The sequence below is a fragment of the Lissotriton vulgaris genome, chromosome 4_1 (genome assembly GCF_964263255.1).
Source record: "Lissotriton vulgaris chromosome 4_1, aLisVul1.2, whole genome shotgun sequence".
Lineage (NCBI taxonomy): Eukaryota > Metazoa > Chordata > Amphibia > Caudata > Salamandridae > Lissotriton > Lissotriton vulgaris.
The window spans coordinates 520,956,150-520,983,138 of NC_141691.1; the positions used below are offsets into that span (position 1 = coordinate 520,956,150).

At 52.3% G+C, this 26,989-nt stretch overlaps 32 non-coding genes across 32 annotated transcripts; 22 read left to right on the forward strand and 10 right to left on the reverse strand.

Moving 5' to 3' along the window:
* Positions 1–948: 948 nt before the first annotated feature.
* TRNAL-UAA (transfer RNA leucine (anticodon UAA)) lies at positions 949–1,031 on the reverse strand. The gene has a single exon. It is a non-coding gene; the product is annotated as a tRNA-Leu (tRNA).
* Positions 1,032–1,274: 243 nt separating this feature from the next.
* On the forward strand, positions 1,275–1,346 carry TRNAE-UUC (transfer RNA glutamic acid (anticodon UUC)). Its single transcript has one exon. It is a non-coding gene; the product is annotated as a tRNA-Glu (tRNA).
* A 1,082-nt stretch (positions 1,347–2,428) lies between these two features.
* On the reverse strand, positions 2,429–2,511 carry TRNAL-UAA (transfer RNA leucine (anticodon UAA)). The gene has a single exon. It is a non-coding gene; the product is annotated as a tRNA-Leu (tRNA).
* A 243-nt stretch (positions 2,512–2,754) lies between these two features.
* TRNAE-UUC (transfer RNA glutamic acid (anticodon UUC)) lies at positions 2,755–2,826 on the forward strand. Its single transcript has one exon. It is a non-coding gene; the product is annotated as a tRNA-Glu (tRNA).
* Positions 2,827–3,445: 619 nt separating this feature from the next.
* Positions 3,446–3,517, forward strand: TRNAE-CUC (transfer RNA glutamic acid (anticodon CUC)). Its single transcript has one exon. It is a non-coding gene; the product is annotated as a tRNA-Glu (tRNA).
* Positions 3,518–4,610: 1,093 nt separating this feature from the next.
* Positions 4,611–4,693, reverse strand: TRNAL-UAA (transfer RNA leucine (anticodon UAA)). Its single transcript has one exon. It is a non-coding gene; the product is annotated as a tRNA-Leu (tRNA).
* A 243-nt stretch (positions 4,694–4,936) lies between these two features.
* On the forward strand, positions 4,937–5,008 carry TRNAE-UUC (transfer RNA glutamic acid (anticodon UUC)). Its single transcript has one exon. It is a non-coding gene; the product is annotated as a tRNA-Glu (tRNA).
* A 1,082-nt stretch (positions 5,009–6,090) lies between these two features.
* TRNAL-UAA (transfer RNA leucine (anticodon UAA)) lies at positions 6,091–6,173 on the reverse strand. Its single transcript has one exon. It is a non-coding gene; the product is annotated as a tRNA-Leu (tRNA).
* A 933-nt stretch (positions 6,174–7,106) lies between these two features.
* Positions 7,107–7,178, forward strand: TRNAE-CUC (transfer RNA glutamic acid (anticodon CUC)). The gene has a single exon. It is a non-coding gene; the product is annotated as a tRNA-Glu (tRNA).
* Positions 7,179–8,578: 1,400 nt separating this feature from the next.
* Positions 8,579–8,650, forward strand: TRNAE-UUC (transfer RNA glutamic acid (anticodon UUC)). The gene has a single exon. It is a non-coding gene; the product is annotated as a tRNA-Glu (tRNA).
* A 618-nt stretch (positions 8,651–9,268) lies between these two features.
* TRNAE-CUC (transfer RNA glutamic acid (anticodon CUC)) lies at positions 9,269–9,340 on the forward strand. Its single transcript has one exon. It is a non-coding gene; the product is annotated as a tRNA-Glu (tRNA).
* A 1,082-nt stretch (positions 9,341–10,422) lies between these two features.
* TRNAL-UAA (transfer RNA leucine (anticodon UAA)) lies at positions 10,423–10,505 on the reverse strand. Its single transcript has one exon. It is a non-coding gene; the product is annotated as a tRNA-Leu (tRNA).
* Positions 10,506–10,748: 243 nt separating this feature from the next.
* Positions 10,749–10,820, forward strand: TRNAE-UUC (transfer RNA glutamic acid (anticodon UUC)). The gene has a single exon. It is a non-coding gene; the product is annotated as a tRNA-Glu (tRNA).
* A 618-nt stretch (positions 10,821–11,438) lies between these two features.
* TRNAE-CUC (transfer RNA glutamic acid (anticodon CUC)) lies at positions 11,439–11,510 on the forward strand. The gene has a single exon. It is a non-coding gene; the product is annotated as a tRNA-Glu (tRNA).
* Positions 11,511–12,592: 1,082 nt separating this feature from the next.
* On the reverse strand, positions 12,593–12,675 carry TRNAL-UAA (transfer RNA leucine (anticodon UAA)). The gene has a single exon. It is a non-coding gene; the product is annotated as a tRNA-Leu (tRNA).
* Positions 12,676–12,918: 243 nt separating this feature from the next.
* TRNAE-UUC (transfer RNA glutamic acid (anticodon UUC)) lies at positions 12,919–12,990 on the forward strand. Its single transcript has one exon. It is a non-coding gene; the product is annotated as a tRNA-Glu (tRNA).
* Positions 12,991–13,608: 618 nt separating this feature from the next.
* TRNAE-CUC (transfer RNA glutamic acid (anticodon CUC)) lies at positions 13,609–13,680 on the forward strand. Its single transcript has one exon. It is a non-coding gene; the product is annotated as a tRNA-Glu (tRNA).
* A 1,082-nt stretch (positions 13,681–14,762) lies between these two features.
* TRNAL-UAA (transfer RNA leucine (anticodon UAA)) lies at positions 14,763–14,845 on the reverse strand. The gene has a single exon. It is a non-coding gene; the product is annotated as a tRNA-Leu (tRNA).
* A 243-nt stretch (positions 14,846–15,088) lies between these two features.
* On the forward strand, positions 15,089–15,160 carry TRNAE-UUC (transfer RNA glutamic acid (anticodon UUC)). The gene has a single exon. It is a non-coding gene; the product is annotated as a tRNA-Glu (tRNA).
* Positions 15,161–15,778: 618 nt separating this feature from the next.
* Positions 15,779–15,850, forward strand: TRNAE-CUC (transfer RNA glutamic acid (anticodon CUC)). Its single transcript has one exon. It is a non-coding gene; the product is annotated as a tRNA-Glu (tRNA).
* Positions 15,851–17,250: 1,400 nt separating this feature from the next.
* Positions 17,251–17,322, forward strand: TRNAE-UUC (transfer RNA glutamic acid (anticodon UUC)). The gene has a single exon. It is a non-coding gene; the product is annotated as a tRNA-Glu (tRNA).
* Positions 17,323–17,940: 618 nt separating this feature from the next.
* On the forward strand, positions 17,941–18,012 carry TRNAE-CUC (transfer RNA glutamic acid (anticodon CUC)). The gene has a single exon. It is a non-coding gene; the product is annotated as a tRNA-Glu (tRNA).
* A 1,082-nt stretch (positions 18,013–19,094) lies between these two features.
* Positions 19,095–19,177, reverse strand: TRNAL-UAA (transfer RNA leucine (anticodon UAA)). The gene has a single exon. It is a non-coding gene; the product is annotated as a tRNA-Leu (tRNA).
* Positions 19,178–19,420: 243 nt separating this feature from the next.
* TRNAE-UUC (transfer RNA glutamic acid (anticodon UUC)) lies at positions 19,421–19,492 on the forward strand. Its single transcript has one exon. It is a non-coding gene; the product is annotated as a tRNA-Glu (tRNA).
* Positions 19,493–20,110: 618 nt separating this feature from the next.
* On the forward strand, positions 20,111–20,182 carry TRNAE-CUC (transfer RNA glutamic acid (anticodon CUC)). The gene has a single exon. It is a non-coding gene; the product is annotated as a tRNA-Glu (tRNA).
* Positions 20,183–21,582: 1,400 nt separating this feature from the next.
* TRNAE-UUC (transfer RNA glutamic acid (anticodon UUC)) lies at positions 21,583–21,654 on the forward strand. The gene has a single exon. It is a non-coding gene; the product is annotated as a tRNA-Glu (tRNA).
* Positions 21,655–22,272: 618 nt separating this feature from the next.
* TRNAE-CUC (transfer RNA glutamic acid (anticodon CUC)) lies at positions 22,273–22,344 on the forward strand. Its single transcript has one exon. It is a non-coding gene; the product is annotated as a tRNA-Glu (tRNA).
* A 1,082-nt stretch (positions 22,345–23,426) lies between these two features.
* TRNAL-UAA (transfer RNA leucine (anticodon UAA)) lies at positions 23,427–23,509 on the reverse strand. Its single transcript has one exon. It is a non-coding gene; the product is annotated as a tRNA-Leu (tRNA).
* Positions 23,510–23,752: 243 nt separating this feature from the next.
* TRNAE-UUC (transfer RNA glutamic acid (anticodon UUC)) lies at positions 23,753–23,824 on the forward strand. The gene has a single exon. It is a non-coding gene; the product is annotated as a tRNA-Glu (tRNA).
* Positions 23,825–24,906: 1,082 nt separating this feature from the next.
* TRNAL-UAA (transfer RNA leucine (anticodon UAA)) lies at positions 24,907–24,989 on the reverse strand. The gene has a single exon. It is a non-coding gene; the product is annotated as a tRNA-Leu (tRNA).
* Positions 24,990–25,232: 243 nt separating this feature from the next.
* Positions 25,233–25,304, forward strand: TRNAE-UUC (transfer RNA glutamic acid (anticodon UUC)). Its single transcript has one exon. It is a non-coding gene; the product is annotated as a tRNA-Glu (tRNA).
* A 618-nt stretch (positions 25,305–25,922) lies between these two features.
* TRNAE-CUC (transfer RNA glutamic acid (anticodon CUC)) lies at positions 25,923–25,994 on the forward strand. Its single transcript has one exon. It is a non-coding gene; the product is annotated as a tRNA-Glu (tRNA).
* Positions 25,995–26,989: the final 995 nt, after the last annotated feature.

Sequence of the window (26,989 nt, forward strand, 5' to 3'; positions counted from 1 at the left end):
CCCATGGTGGGAGGCAAGGCTCTTGAGCAAGTGAGATCCTGTATTCCGAGGCGCGCTTCCTTTTGTAGGCTTCTGACCCCATGGCCTGTGGCAGGTAGTCCTCCTTTGACTGGGCCGCAGGCTTTGTCTCCAAATGGCGTCCTGGACCCACTGCAACCCACCTGTTTGCTAAAACGGAAGTCTGCCTCTGGGTAAGAAAAAGCTGAGCTGCACGTACGGAAAGCGGCAGAGGCCAGAGGCGGGGAGGGTGTGGCAAGGGCTGCCTGATTTGCATAGTGACCTGTTGCATCTTGGGAATGTACAGGCTTTGGAGCTTAACAGGTACTGCAGGTGTCTGCCTGGCCTGAGAGATGCCTGTCTGGTGCTCCCCTCAGGACACACAGGCCTTCCATTCGAGCATGGAGGGTGAGGGACATGGGTCACCCTCATATACAGGGGTGTGGGCATGGGCAGGATAGGTTGTGGGGGACCCGTCAGGGCATTGCCCGTTTGGAAGCACTCCGGAAGGCGAGAGGAGGCGGGGCAGGAAACTCTGCTCAATTTCTTTCCCAGAGGCCTGTGGAGAACCCTTTGCACGTTTGAGCCAGCCGGGCCTGCATCAGCAGATCCTGCTCCACTGGGAAGGGAGAGCCTGTAGGCGTAAATCAAAAAAAGGGGAGAAATCTGCAAATTCTAGCGGCAGACCCATGTTGCCCAGGAAGCAATCAGTTTCTCCTGCTCCCTATAGTGGAAAAAGACATAGGAGGTGTATTTCTCTAGGCAGGGGCTCTGTGTAGATGGCACTTCATTGCTCTGGGAAGCATCCATGCTGGTAGAAGAGTAGCAGCAGACTCCACACCTGAGGCTTGAATGGGGACCGTTGGGGAGGGGCAGTGGGAGGCCGAGGAGGGCGGAGGAAAATGCTTTTCAAAAGCATCTGCACGTTCCTACAAACCTGCTGAAAACCCATACCAGGAATGGGGCTCGAACCCATGCGGACAAACGTCCATTGGATCTTAAGTCCAACGCCTTAACCACTCGGCCACCCTGGTGAGACCCAAGGATTTACTTTCTTCAACTCCCTTTTTATGCTTGCTGCTGTAGCACCAGCTGTCCAGCAAGAGGTGATTGCAGAGTTAAAAGGCTTTTGCAGGAGGTTAAAAGTAATTGCTTATAACAAACACACTGTGTGACACCTAACTTTCTCCCACTCGGACCTTACCGTTAATTTTTATATTGGAGTTAGCTTAGTCACAATAAGGGGGTGAGCAAGGCAGGCACACTAGAGCATCTACTCCCTGGTGGTCTAGTGGCTAGGATTCGGCGCTTTCACTGCCGCAGCCCGGGTTCGATTCCCGGTCAGGGAAAAGTCCCTCTTCTGACCTTGAAAGCTTTTCCTTCCCGTAGGTCAGGGCTTCTCAAAATGAAGTTGCTTTTCTGACTCACAATTTGCCTAGCATGACGCAGTATCGCTCAAAATATGATTTTCGCAAGGTTCCTTTAGAGCTGCTTCCCATGGTGGGAGGCAAGGCTCTTGAGCAAGTGAGATCCTGTATTCCGAGGCGCGCTTCCTTTTGTAGGCTTCTGACCCCATGGCCTGTGGCAGGTAGTCCTCCTTTGGCTGGGCTGCAGGCTTTGTCTCCAAATGGCGTCCTGGACCCACTGCAACCCACCTGTTTGCTAAAACGGAAGTCTGCCTCTGGGTAAGAAAAAGCTGAGCTGCACGTACGGAAAGCGGCAGAGGCCAGAGGCGGGGAGGGTGTGGCAAGGGCTGCCTGATTTGCATAGTGACCTGTTGCATCTTGGGAATGTACAGGCTTTGGAGCTTAACAGGTACTGCAGGTGTCTGCCTGGCCTGAGAGATGCCTGTCTGGTGCTCCCCTCAGGACACACAGGCCTTCCATTCGAGCATGGAGGGTGAGGGACATGGGTCACCCTCATATACAGGGGTGTGGGCATGGGCAGGATAGGTTGTGGGGGACCCGTCAGGGCATTGCCCGTTCGGAAGGCGAGAGGAGGCGGGGCAGGAAACTCTGCTCAATTTCTTTCCCAGAGGCCTGTGGAGAACCCTTTGCACGTTTGAGCCAGCCGGGCCTGCATCAGCAGATCCTGCTCCACTGGGAAGGGGGAGCCTGTAGGCGTAAATCAAAAAAAGGGGAGAAATCTGCAAATTCTAGCGGCAGACCCATGTTGCCCAGGAAGCAATCACTTTCTCCTGCTCCCTATAGTGGAAAAAGACATAGGAGGTGTATTTCTCTAGGCAGGGGCTCTGTGTAGATGGCACTTCATTGCTCTGGGAAGCATCCATGCTGGTAGAAGAGTAGCAGCAGACTCCACACCTGAGGCTTGAATGGGGACCGTTGGGGAGGGGCAGTGGGAGGCCGAGGAGGGCGGAGGAAAATGCTTTTCAAAAGCATCTGCACGTTCCTACAAACCTGCTGAAAACCCATACCAGGAATGGGGCTCGAACCCATGCGGACAAACATCCATTGGATCTTAAGTCCAACGCCTTAACTACTCAGCCACCCTGGTGAGACCCAAGGATTTACTTTCTTCAACTACCTTTTTATGCTTGCTGCTGTAGCACCAGCTGTCCAGCAAGAGGTGATTGCAGAGTTAAAAGGCTTTTGCAGGAGGTTAAAAGTAATTGCTTATAACAAACACACTGTGTGACACCTAACTTTCTCCCACTCGGACTTTACCGTTAATTTTTATATTGGAGTTAGCTTAGTCACAATAAGGGGGTGAGCAAGGCAGGCACACTAGAGCATCTACTCCCTGGTGGTCTAGTGGCTAGAATTCGGCGCTTTCACCGCCGCGGCCCGGGTTCGATTCCCGGTCAGGGAAGATCCCTCTAAAGCATAGATTGCTTAATTTGTCTGTGTTTTTTTTTTTAAAAGAAGGTCTTTAAAAAGGCACCCCTCCCAATAGATGAAAGCGAAGGAATGGGGCTTGTTCTCCTGTGCCCCAGGTTGCTTTGCCCCCATTGACCTAAGCCACCTTTGTGCGCACGCAGTCCCCCACCCAGTCAGGTGCTCTATGTTGGCGTGAAGTGCAGTACCAGCTCAACAGAAAGGTAAATTGCTGGAAAACCCTGCTGTGATGCATACATCTACTTTGGAGCACTCTTCTCCTTTGCACTCTTGAATCGCTTAAGCGCAATGTATTCTTCCAGCAAGCTGAATAACGAGATAGGTGAGAGAAGGTGTACCAGCTGTCTGTGCGCCATCAGCAGCCACTAGGTGTCCCTCTTGTGTTTTCCCGGGGATCCTGATTGTGCAGGAATTCATCGGTTCAGTAGCAAGGGGGAGAGGATGGCCTGTGCCTGGAAGTGACAGGCAGTCTGGTGGCATCATGAGGATTAAGTTCCGATTCATATTTGCTGTAGAATAAAATATGTTTTCAGCCCCCATGAGCTTTGTCACTCGGAGAGCAGTGTATGAACTTTTGCTGCACGGCTCTGGGCTCCCTGGTGGTCTAGTGGTTAGGATTCGGCGCTCTCACCGCCGCGGCCTGGGTTCGATTCCCGGTCAGGGAAAAGTCCCTCTTCTGACCTTGAAAGCTTTTCCTTCCCGTAGGTCAGGGCGTCTCAAAATGAAGTTGCTTTTCTGACTCACAATTTGCCTAGCATGACGCAGTATCGCTCAAAATATGATTTTCGCAAGGTTCCTTTAGAGCTGCTTCCCATGGTGGGAGGCAAGGCTCTTGAGCAAGTGAGATCCTGTATTCCGAGGCGCGCTTCCTTTTGTAGGCTTCTGACCCCATGGCCTGTGGCAGGTAGTCCTCCTTTGACTGGGCCGCAGGCTTTGTCTCCAAATGGCGTCCTGGACCCACTGCAACCCACCTGTTTGCTAAAACGGAAGTCTGCCTCTGGGTAAGAAAAAGCTGAGCTGCACGTACGGAAAGCGGCAGAGGCCAGAGGCGGGGAGGGTGTGGCAAGGGCTGCCTGATTTGCATAGTGACCTGTTGCATCTTGGGAATGTACAGGCTTTGGAGCTTAACAGGTACTGCAGGTGTCTGCCTGGCCTGAGAGATGCCTGTCTGGTGCTCCCCTCAGGACACACAGGCCTTCCATTCGAGCATGGAGGGTGAGGGACATGGGTCACCCTCATATACAGGGGTGTGGGCATGGGCAGGATAGGTTGTGGGGGACCCGTCAGGGCATTGCCCGTTTGGAAGCACTCCGGAAGGCGAGAGGAGGCGGGGCAGGAAACTCTGCTCAATTTCTTTCCCAGAGGCCTGTGGAGAACCCTTTGCACGTTTGAGCCAGCCGGGCCTGCATCAGCAGATCCTGCTCCACTGGGAAGGGAGAGCCTGTAGGCGTAAATCAAAAAAAGGGGAGAAATCTGCAAATTCTAGCGGCAGACCCATGTTGCCCAGGAAGCAATCAGTTTCTCCTGCTCCCTATAGTGGAAAAAGACATAGGAGGTGTATTTCTCTAGGCAGGGGCTCTGTGTAGATGGCACTTCATTGCTCTGGGAAGCATCCATGCTGGTAGAAGAGTAGCAGCAGACTCCACACCTGAGGCTTGAATGGGGACCGTTGGGGAGGGGCAGTGGGAGGCCGAGGAGGGCGGAGGAAAATGCTTTTCAAAAGCATCTGCACGTTCCTACAAACCTGCTGAAAACCCATACCAGGAATGGGGCTCGAACCCATGCGGACAAACGTCCATTGGATCTTAAGTCCAACGCCTTAACCACTCGGCCACCCTGGTGAGACCCAAGGATTTACTTTCTTCAACTCCCTTTTTATGCTTGCTGCTGTAGCACCAGCTGTCCAGCAAGAGGTGATTGCAGAGTTAAAAGGCTTTTGCAGGAGGTTAAAAGTAATTGCTTATAACAAACACACTGTGTGACACCTAACTTTCTCCCACTCGGACCTTACCGTTAATTTTTATATTGGAGTTAGCTTAGTCACAATAAGGGGGTGAGCAAGGCAGGCACACTAGAGCATCTACTCCCTGGTGGTCTAGTGGCTAGGATTCGGCGCTTTCACTGCCGCAGCCCGGGTTCGATTCCCGGTCAGGGAAAAGTCCCTCTTCTGACCTTGAAAGCTTTTCCTTCCCGTAGGTCAGGGCTTCTCAAAATGAAGTTGCTTTTCTGACTCACAATTTGCCTAGCATGACGCAGTATCGCTCAAAATATGATTTTCGCAAGGTTCCTTTAGAGCTGCTTCCCATGGTGGGAGGCAAGGCTCTTGAGCAAGTGAGATCCTGTATTCCGAGGCGCGCTTCCTTTTGTAGGCTTCTGACCCCATGGCCTGTGGCAGGTAGTCCTCCTTTGGCTGGGCTGCAGGCTTTGTCTCCAAATGGCGTCCTGGACCCACTGCAACCCACCTGTTTGCTAAAACGGAAGTCTGCCTCTGGGTAAGAAAAAGCTGAGCTGCACGTACGGAAAGCGGCAGAGGCCAGAGGCGGGGAGGGTGTGGCAAGGGCTGCCTGATTTGCATAGTGACCTGTTGCATCTTGGGAATGTACAGGCTTTGGAGCTTAACAGGTACTGCAGGTGTCTGCCTGGCCTGAGAGATGCCTGTCTGGTGCTCCCCTCAGGACACACAGGCCTTCCATTCGAGCATGGAGGGTGAGGGACATGGGTCACCCTCATATACAGGGGTGTGGGCATGGGCAGGATAGGTTGTGGGGGACCCGTCAGGGCATTGCCCGTTCGGAAGGCGAGAGGAGGCGGGGCAGGAAACTCTGCTCAATTTCTTTCCCAGAGGCCTGTGGAGAACCCTTTGCACGTTTGAGCCAGCCGGGCCTGCATCAGCAGATCCTGCTCCACTGGGAAGGGGGAGCCTGTAGGCGTAAATCAAAAAAAGGGGAGAAATCTGCAAATTCTAGCGGCAGACCCATGTTGCCCAGGAAGCAATCACTTTCTCCTGCTCCCTATAGTGGAAAAAGACATAGGAGGTGTATTTCTCTAGGCAGGGGCTCTGTGTAGATGGCACTTCATTGCTCTGGGAAGCATCCATGCTGGTAGAAGAGTAGCAGCAGACTCCACACCTGAGGCTTGAATGGGGACCGTTGGGGAGGGGCAGTGGGAGGCCGAGGAGGGCGGAGGAAAATGCTTTTCAAAAGCATCTGCACGTTCCTACAAACCTGCTGAAAACCCATACCAGGAATGGGGCTCGAACCCATGCGGACAAACATCCATTGGATCTTAAGTCCAACGCCTTAACTACTCAGCCACCCTGGTGAGACCCAAGGATTTACTTTCTTCAACTACCTTTTTATGCTTGCTGCTGTAGCACCAGCTGTCCAGCAAGAGGTGATTGCAGAGTTAAAAGGCTTTTGCAGGAGGTTAAAAGTAATTGCTTATAACAAACACACTGTGTGACACCTAACTTTCTCCCACTCGGACTTTACCGTTAATTTTTATATTGGAGTTAGCTTAGTCACAATAAGGGGGTGAGCAAGGCAGGCACACTAGAGCATCTACTCCCTGGTGGTCTAGTGGCTAGAATTCGGCGCTTTCACCGCTGCGGCCCGAGTTCGATTCCCGGTCAGGGAAGATCCTTCTAAAGCATAGATTGCTTAATTTGTCTGTGTATCTTTTTTAAAAGAAGGTCTTTAAAAAGGCACCCCTCCCAATAGATGAAAGCGAAGGAATGGGGCTTGTTCTCCTGTGCCCCAGGTTGCTTTGCCCCCATTGACCTAAGCCACCTTTGTGCGCACGCAGTCCCCCACCCAGTCAGGTGCTCTATGTTGGCGTGAAGTGCAGTACCAGCTCAACAGAAAGGTAAATTGCTGGAAAACCCTGCTGTGATGCATACATCTACTTTGGAGCACTCTTCTCCTTTGCACTCTTGAATCGCTTAAGCGCAATGTATTCTTCCAGCAAGCTGAATAACGAGATAGGTGAGAGAAGGTGTACCAGCTGTCTGTGCGCCATCAGCAGCCACTAGGTATCCCTCTTGTGTTTTCCCGGGGATCCTGATTGTGCAGGAATTCATCGGTTCAGTAGCAAGGGGGAGAGGATGGCCTGTGCCTGGAAGTGACAGGCAGTCTGGTGGCATCATGAGGATTAAGTTCCGATTCATATTTGCTGTAGAATAAAATATGTTTTCAGCCCCCATGAGCTTTGTCACTCGGAGAGCAGTGTATGAACTTTTGCTGCACGGCTCTGGGCTCCCTGGTGGTCTAGTGGTTAGGATTCGGCGCTCTCACCGCCGCGGCCCGGGTTCGATTCCCGGTCAGGGAAAAGTCCCTCTTCTGACCTTGAAAGATTTTCCTTCCCGTAGGTCAGGGCGTCTCAAAATGAAGTTGCTTTTCTGACTCACAATTTGCCTAGCATGACGCAGTATCGCTCAAAATATGATTTTCGCAAGGTTCCTTTAGAGCTGCTTCCCATGGTGGAAGGCAAGGCTCTTGAGCAAGTGAGATCCTGTATTCCGAGGCGCGCTTCCTTTTGTAGGCTTCTGACCCCATGGCCTGTGGCAGGTAGTCCTCCTTTGACTGGGCCGCAGGCTTTGTCTCCAAATGGCGTCCTGGACCCACTGCAACCCACCTGTTTGCTAAAACGGAAGTCTGCCTCTGGGTAAGAAAAAGCTGAGCTGCACGTACGGAAAGCGGCAGAGGCCAGAGGCGGGGAGGGTGTGGCAAGGGCTGCCTGATTTGCATAGTGACCTGTTGCATCTTGGGAATGTACAGGCTTTGGAGCTTAACAGGTACTGCAGGTGTCTGCCTGGCCTGAGAGATGCCTGTCTGGTGCTCCCCTCAGGACACACAGGCCTTCCATTCGAGCATGGAGGGTGAGGGACATGGGTCACCCTCATATACAGGGGTGTGGGCATGGGCAGGATAGGTTGTGGGGGACCCGTCAGGGCATTGCCCGTTCGGAAGGCGAGAGGAGGCGGGGCAGGAAACTCTGCTCAATTTCTTTCCCAGAGGCCTGTGGAGAACCCTTTGCACGTTTGAGCCAGCCGGGCCTGCATCAGCAGATCCTGCTCCACTGGGAAGGGAGAGCCTGTAGGCGTAAATCAAAAAAAGGGGAGAAATCTGCAAATTCTAGCGGCAGACCCATGTTGCCCAGGAAGCAATCAGTTTCTCCTACTCCCTATAGTGGAAAAAGACATAGGAGGTGTATTTCTCTAGGCAGGGGCTCTGTGTAGATGGCACTTCATTGCTCTGGGAAGCATCCATGCTGGTAGAAGAGTAGCAGCAGACTCCACACCTGAGGCTTGAATGGGGACCGTTGGGGAGGGGCAGTGGGAGGCCGAGGAGGGCGGAGGAAAATGCTTTTCAAAAGCATCTGCACGTTCCTACAAACCTGCTGAAAACCCATACCAGGAATGGGGCTCGAACCCATGCGGACAAACGTCCATTGGACCAACGCCTTAACCACTCAGCCACCCTGGTGAGACCCAAGGATTTACTTTCTTCAACTACCTTTTTATGCTTGCTGCTGTAGCACCAGCTGTCCAGCAAGAGGTGATTGCAGAGTTAAAAGGCTTTTGCAGGAGGTTAAAAGTAATTGCTTATAACAAACACACTGTGTGACACCTAACTTTCTCCCACTCGGACTTTACCGTTAATTTTTATATTGGAGTTAGCTTAGTCACAATAAGGGGGTGAGCAAGGCAGGCACACCAGAGCATCTACTCCCTGGTGGTCTAGTGGCTAGGATTCAGCGCTTTCACCGCCGCAGCCCGGGTTCGATTCCCGGTCAGGGAAGATCCCTCTAAAGCATAGATTGCTTCATTTGTCTGTGTATCTTTTTTAAAAGAAGGTCTTTAAAAAGGCACCCCTCCCAATAGATGAAAGCGGAGGAATGGGGCTTGTTCTCCTGTGCCCCAGGTTGCTTTGCCCCCATTGACCTAAGCCACCTTTGTGCGCACGCAGTCCCCCACCCAGTCAGGTGCTCTATGTTGGCGTGAAGTGCAGTACCAGCTCAACAGAAAGGTAAATTGCTGGAAAACCCTACTGTGATGCATACATCTACTTTGGAGCACTCTTCTCCTTTGCACTCTTGAATCGCTTAAGCGCAATGTATTCTTCCAGCAAGCTGAATAACGAGATAGGTGAGAGAAGGTGTACCAGCTGTCTGTGCGCCATCAGCAGCCACTAGGTGTCCCTCTTGTGTTTTCCCGGGGATCCTGATTGTGCAGGAATTCATCGGTTCAGTAGCAAGGGGGAGAGGATGGCCTGTGCCTGGAAGTGACAGGCAGTCTGGTGGCATCATGAGGATTAAGTTCCGATTCATATTTGCTGTAGAATAAAATATGTTTTCAGCCCCCATGAGCTTTGTCACTCGGAGAGCAGTGTATGAACTTTTGCTGCACAGCTCTGGGCTCCCTGGTGGTCTAGTGGTTAGGATTCGGCGCTCTCACCGCCGCGGCCTGGGTTCGATTCCCAGTCAGGGAAAAGTCCCTCTTCTGACCTTGAAAGCTTTTCCTTCCCGTAGGTCAGGGCTTCTCAAAATGAAGTTGCTTTTCTGACTCACAATTTGCCTAGCATGACGCAGTATCGCTCAAAATATGATTTTCGCAAGGTTCCTTTAGAGCTGCTTCCCACGGTGGGAGGCAAGGCTCTTGAGCAAGTGAGATCCTGTATTCCGAGGCGCGCTTCCTTTTGTAGGCTTCTGACCCCATGGCCTGTGGCAGGTAGTCCTCCTTTGACTGGGCCGCAGGCTTTGTCTCCAAATGGCGTCCTGGACCCACTGCAACCCACCTGTTTGCTAAAACGGAAGTCTGCCTCTGGGTAAGAAAAAGCTGAGCTGCACGTACGGAAAGCGGCAGAGGCCAGAGGCGGGGAGGGTGTGGCAAGGGCTGCCTGATTTGCATAGTGACCTGTTGCATCTTGGGAATGTACAGGCTTTTGAGCTTAACAGGTACTGCAGGTGTCTGCCTGGCCTGAGAGATGCCTGTCTGGTGCTCCCCTCAGGACACACAGGCCTTCCATTCGAGCATGGAGGGTGAGGGACATGGGTCACCCTCATATACAGGGGTGTGGGCATGGGCAGGATAGGTTGTGGGGGACCCGTCAGGGCATTGCCCGTTCGGAAGGCAAGAGGAGGCGGGGCAGGAAACTCTGCTCAATTTCTTTCCCAGAGGCCTGTGGAGAACCCTTTGCACGTTTGAGCCAGCCGGGCCTGCATCAGCAGACCCTGCTCCACTGGGAAGGGGGAGCCTGTAGGCGTAAATCAAAAAAAGGGGAGAAATCTGCAAATTCTAGCGGCAGACCCATGTTGCCCAGGAAGCAATCAGTTTCTCCTGCTCCCTATAGTGGAAAAAGACATAGGAGGTGTATTTCTCTAGGCAGGGGCTCTGTGTAGATGGCACTTCATTGCTCTGGGAAGCATCCATGCTGGTAGAAGAGTAGCAGCAGACTCCACACCTGAGGCTTGAATGGGGACCGTTGGGGAGGGGCAGTGGGAGGCCGAGGAGGGCGGAGGAAAATGCTTTTCAAAAGCATCTGCACGTTCCTACAAACCTGCTGAAAACCCATACCAGGAATGGGGCTCGAACCCATGCGGACAAACGTCCATTGGATCTTAAGTCCAACGCCTTAACCACTCGGCCACCCTGGTGAGACCCAAGGGTTTACTTTCTTCAACTACCTTTTTATGCTTGCTGCTGTAGCACCAGCTGTCCAGCAAGAGGTGATTGCAGAGTTAAAAGGCTTTTGCAGGAGGTTAAAAGTAATTGCTTATAACAAACACACTGTGTGACACCTAACTTTCTCCCACTCGGACTTTACCGTTAATTTTTATATTGGAGTTAGCTAGGTCACAATAAGGGGGTGAGCAAGGCAGGCACACTAGAGCATCTACTCCCTGGTGGTCTAGTGGCTAGGATTCGGCGCTTTCACCGCCGCGGCCCGGGTTCGATTCCCGGTCAGGGAAGATCCCTCTAAAGCATAGATTGCTTAATTTGTCTGTGTATCTTTTTTAAAAGAAGGTCTTTAAAAAGGCACCCCTCCCAATAGATGAAAGCGAAGGAATGGGGCTTGTTCTCCTGTGCCCCAGGTTGCTTTGCCCCCATTGACCTAAGCCACCTTTGTGCGCACGCAGTCCCCCACCCAGTCAGGTGCTCTATGTTGGCGTGAAGTGCAGTACCAGCTCAACAGAAAGGTAAATTGCTGGAAAACCCTGCTGTGATGCATACATCTACTTTGGAGCACTCTTCTCCTTTGCACTCTTGAATCGCTTAAGCGCAATGTATTCTTCCAGCAAGCTGAATAACGAGATAGGTGAGAGAAGGTTTACCAGCTGTCTGTGCGCCATCAGCAGCCACTAGGTGTCCCTCTTGTGTTTTCCCGGGAATCCTGATTGTGCAGGAATTCATCGGTTCAGTAGCAAGGGGGAGAGGATGGCCTGTGCCTGGAAGTGACAGGCAGTCTGGTGGCATCATGAGGATTAAGTTCTGATTCATATTTGCTGTAGAATAAAATATGTTTTCAGCCCCCATGAGCTTTGTCACTCGGAGAGCAGTGTATGAACTTTTGCTGCACGGCTCTGGGCTCCCTGGTGGTCTAGTGGTTAGGATTCGGCGCTCTCACCGCCGCGGCCCGGGTTCGATTCCCGGTCAGGGAAAAGTCCCTCTTCTGACCTTGAAAGCTTTTCCTTCCCGTAGGTCAGGGCGTCTCAAAATGAAGTTGCTTTTCTGACTCACAATTTGCCTAGCATGACGCAGTATCGCTCAAAATATGATTTTCGCAAGGTTCCTTTAGAGCTGCTTCCCATGGTGGGAGGCAAGGCTCTTGAGCAAGTGAGATCCTGTATTCCGAGGCGCGCTTCCTTTTGTAGGCTTCTGACCCCATGGCCTGTGGCAGGTAGTCCTCCTTTGACTGGGCCGCAGGCTTTGTCTCCAAATGGCGTCCTGGACCCACTGCAACCCACCTGTTTGCTAAAACGGAAGTCTGCCTCTGGGTAAGAAAAAGCTGAGCTGCACGTACGGAAAGCGGCAGAGGCCAGAGGCGGGGAGGGTGTGGCAAGGGCTGCCTGATTTGCATAGTGACCTGTTGCATCTTGGGAATGTACAGGCTTTGGAGCTTAACAGGTACTGCAGGTGTCTGCCTGGCCTGAGAGATGCCTGTCTGGTGCTCCCCTCAGGACACACAGGCCTTCCATTCGAGCATGGAGGGTGAGGGACATGGGTCACCCTCATATACAGGGGTGTGGGCATGGGCAGGATAGGTTGTGGGGGACCCGTCAGGGCATTGCCCGTTCGGAAGGCGAGAGGAGGCGGGGCAGGAAACTCTGCTCAATTTCTTTCCCAGAGGCCTGTGGAGAACCCTTTGCACGTTTGAGCCAGCCGGGCCTGCATCAGCAGATCCTGCTCCACTGGGAAGGGAGAGCCTGTAGGCGTAAATCAAAAAAAGGGGAGAAATCTGCAAATTCTAGCGGCAGACCCATGTTGCCCAGGAAGCAATCAGTTTCTCCTACTCCCTATAGTGGAAAAAGACATAGGAGGTGTATTTCTCTAGGCAGGGGCTCTGTGTAGATGGCACTTCATTGCTCTGGGAAGCATCCATGCTGGTAGAAGAGTAGCAGCAGACTCCACACCTGAGGCTTGAATGGGGACCGTTGGGGAGGGGCAGTGGGAGGCCGAGGAGGGCGGAGGAAAATGCTTTTCAAAAGCATCTGCACGTTCCTACAAACCTGCTGAAAACCCATACCAGGAATGGGGCTCGAACCCATGCGGACAAACGTCCATTGGATCTTAAGTCCAACGCCTTAACCACTCGGCCACCCTGGTGAGACCCAAGAATTTACTTTCTTCAACTCCCTTTTTATGCTTGCTGCTGTAGCACCAGCTGTCCAGCAAGAGGTGATTGCAGAGTTAAAAGGCTTTTGCAGGAGGTTAAAAGTAATTGCTTATAACAAACACACTGTGTGACACCTAACTTTCTCCCACTCGGACCTTACCGTTAATTTTTATATTGGAGTTAGCTTAGTCACAATAAGGGGGTGAGCAAGGCAGGCACACTAGAGCATCTACTCCCTGGTGGTCTAGTGGCTAGGATTCGGCGCTTTCACCGCCGCGGCCCGGGTTCAATTCCCGGTCAGGGAAGATCCCTCTAAAGCATAGATTGCTTAATTTGTCTGTGTATCTTTTTTAAAAGAAGGTCTTTAAAAAGGCACCCCTCCCAATAGATGAAAGCGGAGGAATGGGGCTTGTTCTCCTGTGCCCCAGGTTGCTTTACCCCCATTGACCTAAGCCACCTTTGTGCGCACGCAGTCCCCCACCCAGTCAGGTGCTCTATGTTGGCGTGAAGTGCAGTACCAGCTCAACAGAAAGGTAAATTGCTGGAAAACCCTGCTGTGATGCATACATCTACTTTGGAGCACTCTTTTCCTTTGCACTCTTGAATCGCTTAAGCGCAATGTATTCTTCCAGCAAGCTGAATAACGAGATAGGTGAGAGAAGGTGTACCAGCTGTCTGTGCGCCATCAGCAGCCACTAGGTGTCCCTCTTGTGTTTTCCCGGGGATCCTGATTGTGCAGGAATTCATCGGTTCAGTAGCAAGGGGGAGAGGATGGCCTGTGCCTGGAAGTGACAGGCAGTCTGGTGGCATCATGAGGATTAAGTTCCGATTCATATTTGCTGTAGAATAAAATATGTTTTCAGCCCCCATGAGCTTTGTCACTCGGAGAGCAGTGTATGAACTTTTGCTGCACGGCTCTGGGCTCCCTGGTGGTCTAGTGGTTAGGATTCGGCGCTCTCACCGCCGCGGCCCGGGTTCGATTCCCGGTCAGGGAAAAGTCCCTCTTCTGACCTTGAAAGCTTTTCCTTCCCGTAGGTCAGGGCTTCTCAAAATGAAGTTGCTTTTCTGACTCACAATTTGCCTAGCATGACGCAGTATCGCTCAAAATATGATTTTCGCAAGGTTCCTTTAGAGCTGCTTCCCATGGTGGGAGGCAAGGCTCTTGAGCAAGTGAGATCCTGTATTCCGAGGCGCGCTTCCTTTTGTAGGCTTCTGACCCCATGGCCTGTGGCAGGTAGTCCTCCTTTGACTGGGCCGCAGGCTTTGTCTCCAAATGGCGTCCTGGACCCACTGCAACCCACCTGTTTGCTAAAACGGAAGTCTGCCTCTGGGTAAGAAAAAGCTGAGCTGCACGTACGGAAAGCGGCAGAGGCCAGAGGCGGGGAGGGTGTGGCAAGGGCTGCCTGATTTGCATAGTGACCTGTTGCATCTTGGGAATGTACAGGCTTTGGAGCTTAACAGGTACTGCAGGTGTCTGCCTGGCCTGAGAGATGCCTGTCTGGTGCTCCCCTCAGGACACACAGGCCTTCCATTCGAGCATGGAGGGTGAGGGACATGGGTCACCCTCATATACAGGGGTGTGGGCATGGGCAGGATAGGTTGTGGGGGACCCGTCAGGGCATTGCCCGTTCGGAAGGCGAGAGGAGGCGGGGCAGGAAACTCTGCTCAATTTCTTTCCCAGAGGCCTGTGGAGAACCCTTTGCACGTTTGAGCCAGCCGGGCCTGCATCAGCAGATCCTGCTCCACTGGGAAGGGGGAGCCTGTAGGCGTAAATCAAAAAAAGGGGAGAAATCTGCAAATTCTAGCGGCAGACACATGTTGCCCAGGAAGCAATCAGTTTCTCCTGCTCCCTATAGTGGAAAAAGACATAGGAGGTGTATTTCTCTAGGCAGGGGCTCTGTGTAGATGGCACTTCATTGCTCTGGGAAGCATCCATGCTGGTAGAAGAGTAGCAGCAGACTCCACACCTGAGGCTTGAATGGGGACCGTTGGGGAGGGGCAGTGGGAGGCCGAGGAGGGCGGAGGAAAATGCTTTTCAAAAGCATCTGCACGTTCCTACAAACCTGCTGAAAACCCATACCAGGAATGGGGCTCGAACCCATGCGGACAAACGTCCATTGGATCTTAAGTCCAACGCCTTAACCACTCGGCCACCCTGGTGAGACCCAAGGATTTACTTTCTTCAACTACCTTTTTATGCTTGCTGCTGTAGCACCAGCTGTCCAGCAAGAGGTGATTGCAGAGTTAAAAGGCTTTTGCAGGAGGTTAAAAGTAATTGCTTATAACAAACACACTGTGTGACACCTAACTTTCTCCCACTCGGACTTTACCGTTAATTTTTATATTGGAGTTAGCTTAGTCACAATAAGGGGGTGAGCAAGGCAGGCACACTAGAGCATCTACTCTCTGGTGGTCTAGTGGCTAGGATTCGGCGCTTTCACCGCCGCGGCCCGGGTTCGATTCCCGGTCAGGGAAGATCCCTCTAAAGCATAGATTGCTTAATTTGTCTGTGTATCTTTTTTAAAAGAAGGTCTTTAAAAAGGCACCCCTCCCAATAGATGAAAGCGAAGGAATGGGGCTTGTTCTCCTGTGCCCCAGGTTGCTTTGCCCCCATTGACCTAAGCCACCTTTGTGCGCACGCAGTCCCCCACCCAGTCAGGTGCTCTATGTTGGCGTGAAGTGCAGTACCAGCTCAACAGAAAGGTAAATTGCTGGAAAACCCTGCTGTGATGCATACATCTACTTTGGAGCACTCTTCTCCTTTGCACTCTTGAATCGCTTAAGCGCAATGTATTCTTCCAGCAAGCTGAATAACGAGATAGGTGAGAGAAGGTGTACCAGCTGTCTGTGCGCCATCAGCAGCCACTAGGTGTCCCTCTTGTGTTTTCCCGGGGATCCTGATTGTGCAGGAATTCATCGGTTCAGTAGCAAGGGGGAGAGGATGGCCTGTGCCTGGAAGTGACAGGCAGTCTGGTGGCATCATGAGGATTAAGTTCCGATTCATATTTGCTGTAGAATAAAATATGTTTTCAGCCCCCATGAGCTTTGTCACTCGGAGAGCAGTGTATGAACTTTTGCTGCACGGCTCTGGGCTCCCTGGTGGTCTAGTGGTTAGGATTCGGCGATCTCACCGCCGCGGCACGGGTTCGATTCCCGGTCAGGGAAAAGTCCCTCTTCTGACCTTGAAAGCTTTTCCTTCCCGTAGGTCAGGGCGTCTCAAAATGAAGTTGCTTTTCTGACTCACAATTTGCCTAGCATGACGCAGTATCGCTCAAAATATGATTTTCGCAAGGTTCCTTTAGAGCTGCTTCCCATGGTGGGAGGCAAGGCTCTTGAGCAAGTGAGATCCTGTATTCCGAGGCGCGCTTCCTTTTGTAGGCTTCTGACCCCATGGCCTGTGGCAGGTAGTCCTCCTTTGACTGGGCCGCAGGCTTTGTCTCCAAATGGCGTCCTGGACCCACTGCAACCCACCTGTTTGCTAAAACGGAAGTCTGCCTCTGGGTAAGAAAAAGCTGAGCTGCACGTACGGAAAGCGGCAGAGGCCAGAGGCGGGGAGGGTGTGGCAAGGGCTGCCTGATTTGCATAGTGACCTGTTGCATCTTGGGAATGTACAGGCTTTGGAGCTTAACAGGTACTGCAGGTGTCTGCCTGGCCTGAGAGATGCCTGTCTGGTGCTCCCCTCAGGACACACAGGCCTTCCATTCGAGCATGGAGGGTGAGGGACATGGGTCACCCTCATATACAGGGGTGTGGGCATGGGCAGGATAGGTTGTGGGGGACCCGTCAGGGCATTGCCCGTTCGGAAGGCGAGAGGAGGCGGGGCAGGAAACTCTGCTCAATTTCTTTCCCAGAGGCCTGTGGAGAACCCTTTGCACGTTTGAGCCAGCCGGGCCTGCATCAGCAGATCCTGCTCCACTGGGAAGGGAGAGCCTGTAGGCGTAAATCAAAAAAAGGGGAGAAATCTGCAAATTCTAGCGGCAGACCCATGTTGCCCAGGAAGCAATCAGTTTCTCCTACTCCCTATAGTGGAAAAAGACATAGGAGGTGTATTTCTCTAGGCAGGGGCTCTGTGTAGATGGCACTTCATTGCTCTGGGAAGCATCCATGCTGGTAGAAGGGTAGCAGCAGACTCCACACCTGAGGCTTGAATGGGGACCGTTGGGGAGGGGCAGTGGGAGGCCGAGGAGGGCGGAGGAAAATGCTTTTCAAAAGCATCTGCACGTTCCTACAAACCTGCTGAAAACCCATACCAGGAATGGGGCTCGAACCCATGCGGACAAACGTCCATTGGACCAACGCCTTAACCACTCAGCCACCCTGGTGAGACCCAAGGATTTACTTTCTTCAACTACCTTTTTATGCTTGCTGCTGTAGCACCAGCTGTCCAGCAAGAGGTGATTGCAGAGTTAAAAGGCTTTTGCAGGAGGTTAAAAGTAATTGCTTATAACAAACACACTGTGTGACACCTAACTTTCTCCCACTCGGACTTTACCGTTAATTTTTATATTGGAGTTAGCTTAGTCACAATAAGGGGGTGAGCAAGGCAGGCACACTAGAGCATCTACTCCCTGGTGGTCTAGTGGCTAGGATTTGGCGCTTTCACCGCCGCGGCCCGGGTTCGATTCCCGGTCAGGGAAGATCCCTCTAAAGCATAGATTGCTTAATTTGTCTGTGTATCTTTTTTAAAAGAAGGTCTTTAAAAAGGCACCCCTCCCAATAGATGAAAGCAGAGGAATGGGGCTTGTTCTCCTGTGCCCCAGGTTGCTTTGCCCCCATTGACCTAAGCCACCTTTGTGCGCACGCAGTCCCCCACCCAGTCAGGTGCTCTATGTTGGCGTGAAGTGCAGTACCAGCTCAACAGAAAGGTAAATTGCTGGAAAACCCTGCTGTGATGCATACATCTACTTTGGAGCACTCTTCTCCTTTGCACTCTTGAATCGCTTAAGCGCAATGTATTCTTCCAGCAAGCTGAATAACGAGATAGGTGAGAGAAGGTGTACCAGCTGTCTGTGCGCCATCAGCAGCCACTAGGTGTCCCTCTTGTGTTTTCCCGGGGATCCTGATTGTGCAGGAATTCATCGGTTCAGTAGCAAGGGGGAGAGGATGGCCTGTGCCTGGAAGTGACAGGCAGTCTGGTGGCATCATGAGGATTAAGTTCCGATTCATATTTGCTGTAGAATAAAATATGTTTTCAGCCCCCATGAGCTTTGTCACTCGGAGAGCAGTGTATGAACTTTTGCTGCACGGCTCTGGGCTCCCTGGTGGTCTAGTGGTTAGGATTCGGCGCTCTCACCGCCGCGGCCTGGGTTCGATTCCCAGTCAGGGAAAAGTCCCTCTTCTGACCTTGAAAGCTTTTCCTTCCCGTAGGTCAGGGCTTCTCAAAATGAAGTTGCTTTTCTGACTCACAATTTGCCTAGCATGACGCAGTATCGCTCAAAATATGATTTTCGCAAGGTTCCTTTAGAGCTGCTTCCCACGGTGGGAGGCAAGGCTCTTGAGCAAGTGAGATCCTGTATTCCGAGGCGCGCTTCCTTTTGTAGGCTTCTGACCCCATGGCCTGTGGCAGGTAGTCCTCCTTTGACTGGGCCGCAGGCTTTGTCTCCAAATGGCGTCCTGGACCCACTCCAACCCACCTGTTTGCTAAAACGGAAGTCTGCCTCTGGGTAAGAAAAAGCTGAGCTGCACGTACGGAAAGCGGCAGAGGCCAGAGGCGGGGAGGGTGTGGCAAGGGCTGCCTGATTTGCATAGTGACCTGTTGCATCTTGGGAATGTACAGGCTTTGGAGCTTAACAGGTACCTCAGGTGTCTGCCTGGCCTGAGAGATGCCTGTCTGGTGCTCCCCTCAGGACACACAGGCCTTCCATTCGAGCATGGAGGGTGAGGGACATGGGTCACCCTCATATACAGGGGTGTGGGCATGGGCAGGATAGGTTGTGGGGGACCCGTCAGGGCATTGCCCGTTCGGAAGGCGAGAGGAGGCGGGGCAGGAAACTCTGCTCAATTTCTTTCCCAGAGGCCTGTGGAGAACCCTTTGCACGTTTGAGCCAGCCGGGCCTGCATCAGCAGATCCTGCTCCACTGGGAAGGGGGAGCCTGTAGGCGTAAATCAAAAAAAGGGGAGAAATCTGCAAATTCTAGCGGCAGACACATGTTGCCCAGGAAGCAATCAGTTTCTCCTGCTCCCTATAGTGGAAAAAGACATAGGAGGTGTATTTCTCTAGGCAGGGGCTCTGTGTAGATGGCACTTCATTGCTCTGGGAAGCATCCATGCTGGTAGAAGAGTAGCAGCAGACTCCACACCTGAGGCTTGAATGGGGACCGTTGGGGAGGGGCAGTGGGAGGCCGAGGAGGGCGGAGGAAAATGCTTTTCAAAAGCATCTGCACGTTCCTACAAACCTGCTGAAAACCCATACCAGGAATGGGGCTCGAACCCATGCGGACAAACGTCCATTGGATCTTAAGTCCAACGCCTTAACCACTCGGCCACCCTGGTGAGACCCAAGGATTTACTTTCTTCAACTACCTTTTTATGCTTGCTGCTGTAGCACCAGCTGTCCAGCAAGAGGTGATTGCAGAGTTAAAAGGCTTTTGCAGGAGGTTAAAAGTAATTGCTTATAACAAACACACTGTGTGACACCTAACTTTCTCCCACTCGGACTTTACCGTTAATTTTTATATTGGAGTTAGCTTAGTCACAATAAGGGGGTGAGCAAGGCAGGCACACTAGAGCATCTACTCTCTGGTGGTCTAGTGGCTAGGATTCGGCGCTTTCACCGCCGCGGCCCGGGTTCGATTCCCGGTCAGGGAAGATCCCTCTAAAGCATAGATTGCTTAATTTGTCTGTGTATCTTTTTTAAAAGAAGGTCTTTAAAAAGGCACCCCTCCCAATAGATGAAAGCGAAGGAATGGGGCTTGTTCTCCTGTGCCCCAGGTTGCTTTGCCCCCATTGACCTAAGCCACCTTTGTGCGCACGCAGTCCCCCACCCAGTCAGGTGCTCTATGTTGGCGTGAAGTGCAGTACCAGCTCAACAGAAAGGTAAATTGCTGGAAAACCCTGCTGTGATGCATACATCTACTTTGGAGCACTCTTCTCCTTTGCACTCTTGAATCGCTTAAGCGCAATGTATTCTTCCAGCAAGCTGAATAACGAGATAGGTGAGAGAAGGTGTACCAGCTGTCTGTGCGCCATCAGCAGCCACTAGGTGTCCCTCTTGTGTTTTCCCGGGGATCCTGATTGTGCAGGAATTCATCGGTTCAGTAGCAAGGGGGAGAGGATGGCCTGTGCCTGGAAGTGACAGGCAGTCTGGTGGCATCATGAGGATTAAGTTCCGATTCATATTTGCTGTAGAATAAAATATGTTTTCAGCCCCCATGAGCTTTGTCACTCGGAGAGCAGTGTATGAACTTTTGCTGCACGGCTCTGGGCTCCCTGGTGGTATAGTGGTTAGGATTCGGCGCTCTCACCGCCGCGGCATGGGTTCGATTCCCGGTCAGGGAAAAGTCCCTCTTCTGACCTTGAAAGCTTTTCCTTCCCGTAGGTCAGGGCGTCTCAAAATGAAGTTGCTTTTCTGACTCACAATTTGCCTAGCATGACGCAGTATCGCTCAAAATATGATTTTCGCAAGGTTCCTTTAGAGCTGCTTCCCATGGTGGGAGGCAAGGCTCTTGAGCAAGTGAGATCCTGTATTCCGAGGCGCGCTTCCTTTTGTAGGCTTCTGACCCCATGGCCTGTGGCAGGTAGTCCTCCTTTGACTGGGCCGCAGGCTTTGTCTCCAAATGGCGTCCTGGACCCACTGCAACCCACCTGTTTGCTAAAACGGAAGTCTGCCTCTGGGTAAGAAAAAGCTGAGCTGCACGTACGGAAAGCGGCAGAGGCCAGAGGCGGGGAGGGTGTGGCAAGGGCTGCCTGATTTGCATAGTGACCTGTTGCATCTTGGGAATGTACAGGCTTTGGAGCTTAACAGGTACTGCAGGTGTCTGCCTGGCCTGAGAGAATCCTGTCTGGTGCTCCCCTCAGGACACACAGGCCTTCCATTCGAGCATGGAGGGTGAGGGACATGGGTCACCCTCATATACAGGGGTGTGGGCATGGGCAGGATAGGTTGTGGGGGACCCGTCAGGGCATTGCCCGTTCGGAAGGCGAGAGGAGGCGGGGCAGGAAACTCTGCTCAATTTCTTTCCCAGAGGCCTGTGGAGAACCCTTTGCACGTTTGAGCCAGCCGGGCCTGCATCAGCAGATCCTGCTCCACTGGGAAGGGAGAGCCTGTAGGCGTAAATCAAAAAAAGGGGAGAAATCTGCAAATTCTAGCGGCAGACCCATGTTGCCCAGGAAGCAATCAGTTTCTCCTACTCCCTATAGTGGAAAAAGACATAGGAGGTGTATTTCTCTAGGCAGGGGCTCTGTGTAGATGGCACTTCATTGCTCTGGGAAGCATCCATGCTGGTAGAAGGGTAGCAGCAGACTCCACACCTGAGGCTTGAATGGGGACCGTTGGGGAGGGGCAGTGGGAGGCCGAGGAGGGCGGAGGAAAATGCTTTTCAAAAGCATCTGCACGTTCCTACAAACCTGCTGAAAACCCATACCAGGAATGGGGCTCGAACCCATGCGGACAAACGTCCATTGGACCAACGCCTTAACCACTCAGCCACCCTGGTGAGACCCAAGGATTTACTTTCTTCAACTACCTTTTTATGCTTGCTGCTGTAGCACCAGCTGTCCAGCAAGAGGTGATTGCAGAGTTAAAAGGCTTTTGCAGGAGGTTAAAAGTAATTGCTTATAACAAACACACTGTGTGACACCTAACTTTCTCCCACTCGGACTTTACCGTTAATTTTTATATTGGAGTTAGCTTAGTCACAATAAGGGGGTGAGCAAGGCAGGAACACTAGAGCATCTACTCCCTGGTGGTCTAGTGGCTAGGATTCGGCGCTTTCACCGCCGCGCCCCGGGTTCGATTCCCGGTCAGGGAAGATCCCTCTAAAGCATAGATTGCTTAATTTGTCTGTGTATCTTTTTTAAAAGAAGGTCTTTAAAAAGGCACCCCTCCCAATAGATGAAAGCGGAGGAATGGGGCTTGTTCTCCTGTGCCCCAGGTTGCTTTGCCCCCATTGACCTAAGCCACCTTTGTGCGCACGCAGTCCCCCACCCAGTCAGGTGCTCTATGTTGGCGTGAAGTGCAGTACCAGCTCAACAGAAAGGTAAATTGCTGGAAAACCCTGCTGTGATGCATACATCTACTTTGGAGCACTCTTCTCCTTTGCACTCTTGAATCGCTTAAGCGCAATGTATTCTTCCAGCAAGCTGAATAACGAGATAGGTGAGAGAAGGTGTACCAGCTGCCTGTGCGCCATCAGCAGCCACTAGGTGTCCCTCTTGTGTTTTCCCGGGGATCCTGATTGTGCAGGAATTCATCGGTTCAGTAGCAAGGGGGAGAGGATGGCCTGTGCCTGGAAGTGACAGGCAGTCTGGTGGCATCATGAGGATTAAGTTCCGATTCATATTTGCTGTAGAATAAAATATGTTTTCAGCCCCCATGAGCTTTGTCACTCGGAGAGCAGTGTATGAACTTTTGCTGCACGGCTCTGGGCTCCCTGGTGGTCTAGTGGTTAGGATTCGGCGCTCTCACCGCCGCGGCCTGGGTTCGATTCCCAGTCAGGGAAAAGTCCCTCTTCTGACCTTGAAAGCTTTTCCTTCCCGTAGGTCAGGGCTTCTCAAAATGAAGTTGCTTTTCTGACTCACAATTTGCCTAGCATGACGCAGTATCGCTCAAAATATGATTTTCGCAAGGTTCCTTTAGAGCTGCTTGCCACGGTGGGAGGCAAGGCTCTTGAGCAAGTGAGATCCTGTATTCCGAGGCGCGCTTCCTTTTGTAGGCTTCTGACCCCATGGCCTGTGGCAGGTAGTCCTCCTTAGACTGGGCCGCAGGCTTTGTCTCCAAATGGCGTCCTGGACCCACTCCAACCCACCTGTTTGCTAAAACGGAAGTCTGCCTCTGGGTAAGAAAAAGCTGAGCTGCACGTACGGAAAGCGGCAGAGGCCAGAGGCGGGGAGGGTGTGGCAAGGGCTGCCTGATTTGCATAGTGACCTGTTGCATCTTGGGAATGTACAGGCTTTGGAGCTTAACAGGTACTGCAGGTGTCTGCCTGGCCTGAGAGATGCCTGTCTGGTGCTCCCCTCAGGACACACAGGCCTTCCATTCGAGCATGGAGAGTGAGGGACATGGGTCACCCTCATATACAGGGGTGTGGGCATGGGCAGGATAGGTTGTGGGGGACCCGTCAGGGCATTGCCCGTTCGGAAGGCGAGAGGAGGCGGGGCAGGAAACTCTGCTCAATTTCTTTCCCAGAGGCCTGTGGAGAACCCTTTGCACGTTTGAGCCAGCCGGGCCTGCATCAGCAGATCCTGCTCCACTGGGAAGGGAGAGCCTGTAGGCGTAAATCAAAAAAAGGGGAGAAATCTGCAAATTCTAGCGGCAGACCCATGTTGCCCAGGAAGCAATCAGTTTCTCCTGCTCCCTATAGTGGAAAAAGACATAGGAGGTGTATTTCTCTAGGCAGGGGCTCTGTGTAGATGGCACTTCATTGCTCTGGGAAGCATCCATGCTGGTAGAAGAGTAGCAGCAGACTCCACACCTGAGGCTTGAATGGGGACCGTTGGGGAGGGGCAGTGGGAGGCCGAGGAGGGCGGAGGAAAATGATTTTCAAAAGCATCTGCACATTCCTACAAACCTGCTGAAAACCCATACCAGGAATGGGGCTCGAACCCATGCGGACAAACGTCCATTGGATCTTAAGTCCAACGCCTTAACCACTCGGCCACCCTGGTGAGACCCAAGGATTTACTTTCTTCAACTCCCTTTTTATGCTTGCTGCTGTAGCACCAGCTGTCCAGCAAGAGGTGATTGCAGAGTTAAAAGGCTTTTGCAGGAGGTTAAAAGTAATTGCTTATAACAAACACACTGTGTGACACCTAACTTTCTCCCACTCGGACCTTACCGTTAATTTTTATATTGGAGTTAGCTTAGTCACAATAAGGGGGTGAGCAAGGCAGGCACACTAGAGCATCTACTCCCTGGTGGTCTAGTGGATAGGATTCGGCGCTTTCACCACCGCGGCTCGGGTTCGATTCCCGGTCAGGGAAAAGTCCCTCTTCTGACCTTGAAAGCTTTTCCTTCCCGTAGGTCAGGGCTTCTCAAAATGAAGTTGCTTTTCTGACTCACAATTTGCCTAGCATGACGCAGTATCGCTCAAAATATGATTTTCGCAAGGTTCCTTTAGAGCTGCTTCCCATGGTGGGAGGCAAGGCTCTTGAGCAAGTGAGATCCTGTATTCCGAGGCGCGCTTCCTTTTGTAGGCTTCTGACCCCATGGCCTGTGGCAGGTAGTCCTCCTTTGACTGGGCCGCAGGCTTTGTCTCCAAATGGCGTCCTGGACCCACTGCAACCCACCTGTTTGCTAAAACGGAAGTCTGCCTCTGGGTAAGAAAAAGCTGAGCTGCACGTACGGAAAGCGGCAGAGGACAGAGGCGGGGAGGGTGTGGCAAGGGCTGCCTGATTTGCATAGTGACCTGTTGCATCTTGGGAATGTACAGGCTTTGGAGCTTAACAGGTACTGCAGGTGTCTGCCTGGCCTGAGAGATGCCTGTCTGGTGCTCCCCTCAGGACACACAGGCCTTCCATTCGAGCATGGAGGGTGAGGGACATGGGTCACCCTCATATACAGGGGTGTGGGCATGGGCAGGATAGGTTGTGGGGGACCCGTCAGGGCATTGCCCGTTCGGAAGGCGAGAGGAGGCGGGGCAGGAAACTCTGCTCAATTTCTTTCCCAGAGGCCTGTGGAGAACCCTTTGCACGTTTGAGCCAGCCGGGCCTGCATCAGCAGATCCTGCTCCACTGGGAAGGGAGAGCCTGTAGGCGTAAATCAAAAAAAGGGGAGAAATCTGCAAATTCTAGCGGCAGACCCATGTTGCCCAGGAAGCAATCAGTTTCTCCTGCTCCCTATAGTGGAAAAAGACATAGGAGGTGTATTTCTCTAGGCAGGGGCTCTGTGTAGATGGCACTTCATTGCTCTGGGAAGCATCCATGCTGGTAGAAGAGTAGCAGCAGACTCCACACCTGAGGCTTGAATGGGGACCGTTGGGGAGGGGCAGTGGGAGGCCGAGGAGGGCGGAGTAAAATGCTTTTCAAAAGCATCTGCACGTTCCTACAAACCTGCTGAAAACCCATACCAGGAATGGGGCTCGAACCCATGCGGACAAACGTCCATTGGATCTTAAGTCCAACACCTTAACCACTCAGCCACCCTGGTGAGACCCAAGGATTTACTTTCTTCAACTACCTTTTTATGCTTGCTGCTGTAGCACCAGCTGTCCAGCAAGAGGTGATTGCAGAGTTAAAAGGCTTTTGCAGGAGGTTAAAAGTAATTGCTTATAACAAACACACTGTGTGACACCTAACTTTCTCCCACTCGGACTTTACCGTTAATTTTTATATTGGAGTTAGCTTAGTCACAATAAGGGGGTGAGCAAGGCAGGCACACTAGAGCATCTACTCCCTGGTGGTCTAGTGGCTAGGATTCGGCGCTTTCACCGCCGCGGCCTGGGTTCGATTCCCGGTCAGGGAAGATCCCTCTAAAGCATAGATTGCTTAATTTGTCTGTGTATCTTTTTTAAAAGAAGGTCTTTAAAAAGGCACCCCTCCCAATAGATGAAAGCGGAGGAATGGGGCTTGTTCTCCTGTGCCCCAGGTTGCTTTGCCCCCATTGACCTAAGCCACCTTTGTGCGCACGCAGTCCCCCACCCAGTCAGGTGCTCTATGTTGGCGTGAAGTGCAGTACCAGCTCAACAGAAAGGTAAATTGCTGGAAAACCCTGCTGTGATGCATACATCTACTTTGGAGCACTCTTCTCCTTTGCACTCTTGAATCGCTTAAGCGCAATGTATTCTTCCAGCAAGCTGAATAACGAGATAGGTGAGAGAAGGTGTACCAGCTGTCTGTGCGCCATCAGCAGCCACTAGGTGTCCCTCTTGTGTTTTCCCGGGGATCCTGATTGTGCAGGAATTCATTGGTTCAGTAGCAAGGGGGAGAGGATGGCCTGTGCCTGGAAGTGACAGGCAGTCTGGTGGCATCATGAGGATTAAGTTCCGATTCATATTTGCTGTAGAATAAAATATGTTTTCAGCCCCCATGAGCTTTGTCACTCGGAGAGCAGTGTATGAACTTTTGCTGCACGGCTCTGGGCTCCCTGGTGGTCTAGTGGTTAGGATTCGTCGCTCTCACCGCCGCGGCCTGGGTTCGATTCCCAGTCAGGGAAAAGTCCCTCTTCTGACCTTGAAAGCTTTTCCTTCCCGTAGGTCAGGGCTTCTCAAAATGAAGTTGCTTTTCTGACTCACAATTTGCCTAGCATGACGCAGTATCGCTCAAAATATGATTTTCGCAAGGTTCCTTTAGAGCTGCTTGCCACGGTGGGAGGCAAGGCTCTTGAGCAAGTGAGATCCTGTATTCCGAGGCGCGCTTCCTTTTGTAGGCTTCTGACCCCATGGCCTGTGGCAGGTAGTCCTCCTTTGACTGGGCCGCAGGCTTTGTCTCCAAATGGCGTCCTGGACCCACTCCAACCCACCTGTTTGCTAAAACGGAAGTCTGCCTCTGGGTAAGAAAAAGCTGAGCTGCACGTACGGAAAGCGGCAGAGGCCAGAGGCGGGGAGGGTGTGGCAAGGGCTGCCTGATTTGCATAGTGACCTGTTGCATCTTGGGAATGTACAGGCTTTGGAGCTTAACAGGTACTGCAGGTGTCTGCCTGGCCTGAGAGATGCCTGTCTGGTGCTCCCCTCAGGACACACAGGCCTTCCATTCGAGCATGGAGGGTGAGGGACATGGGTCACCCTCATATACAGGGGTGTGGGCATGGGCAGGATAGGTTGTGGGGGACCCGTCAGGGCATTGCCCGTTCGGAAGGCGAGAGGAGGCGGGGCAGGAAACTCTGCTCAATTTCTTTCCCAGAGGCCTGTGGAGAACCCTTTGCACGTTTGAGCCAGCCGGGCCTGCATCAGCAGATCCTGCTCCACTGGGAAGGGAGAGCCTGTAGGCGTAAATCAAAAAAGGGGAGAAATCTGCAAATTCTAGCGGCAGACCCATGTTGCCCAGGAAGCAATCAGTTTCTCCTGCTCCCTATAGTGGAAAAAGACATAGGAGGTGTATTTCTCTAGGCAGGGGCTCTGTGTAGATGGCACTTCATTGCTCTGGGAAGCATCCATGCTGGTAGAAGAGTAGCAGCAGACTCCACACCTGAGGCTTGAATGGGGACCGTTG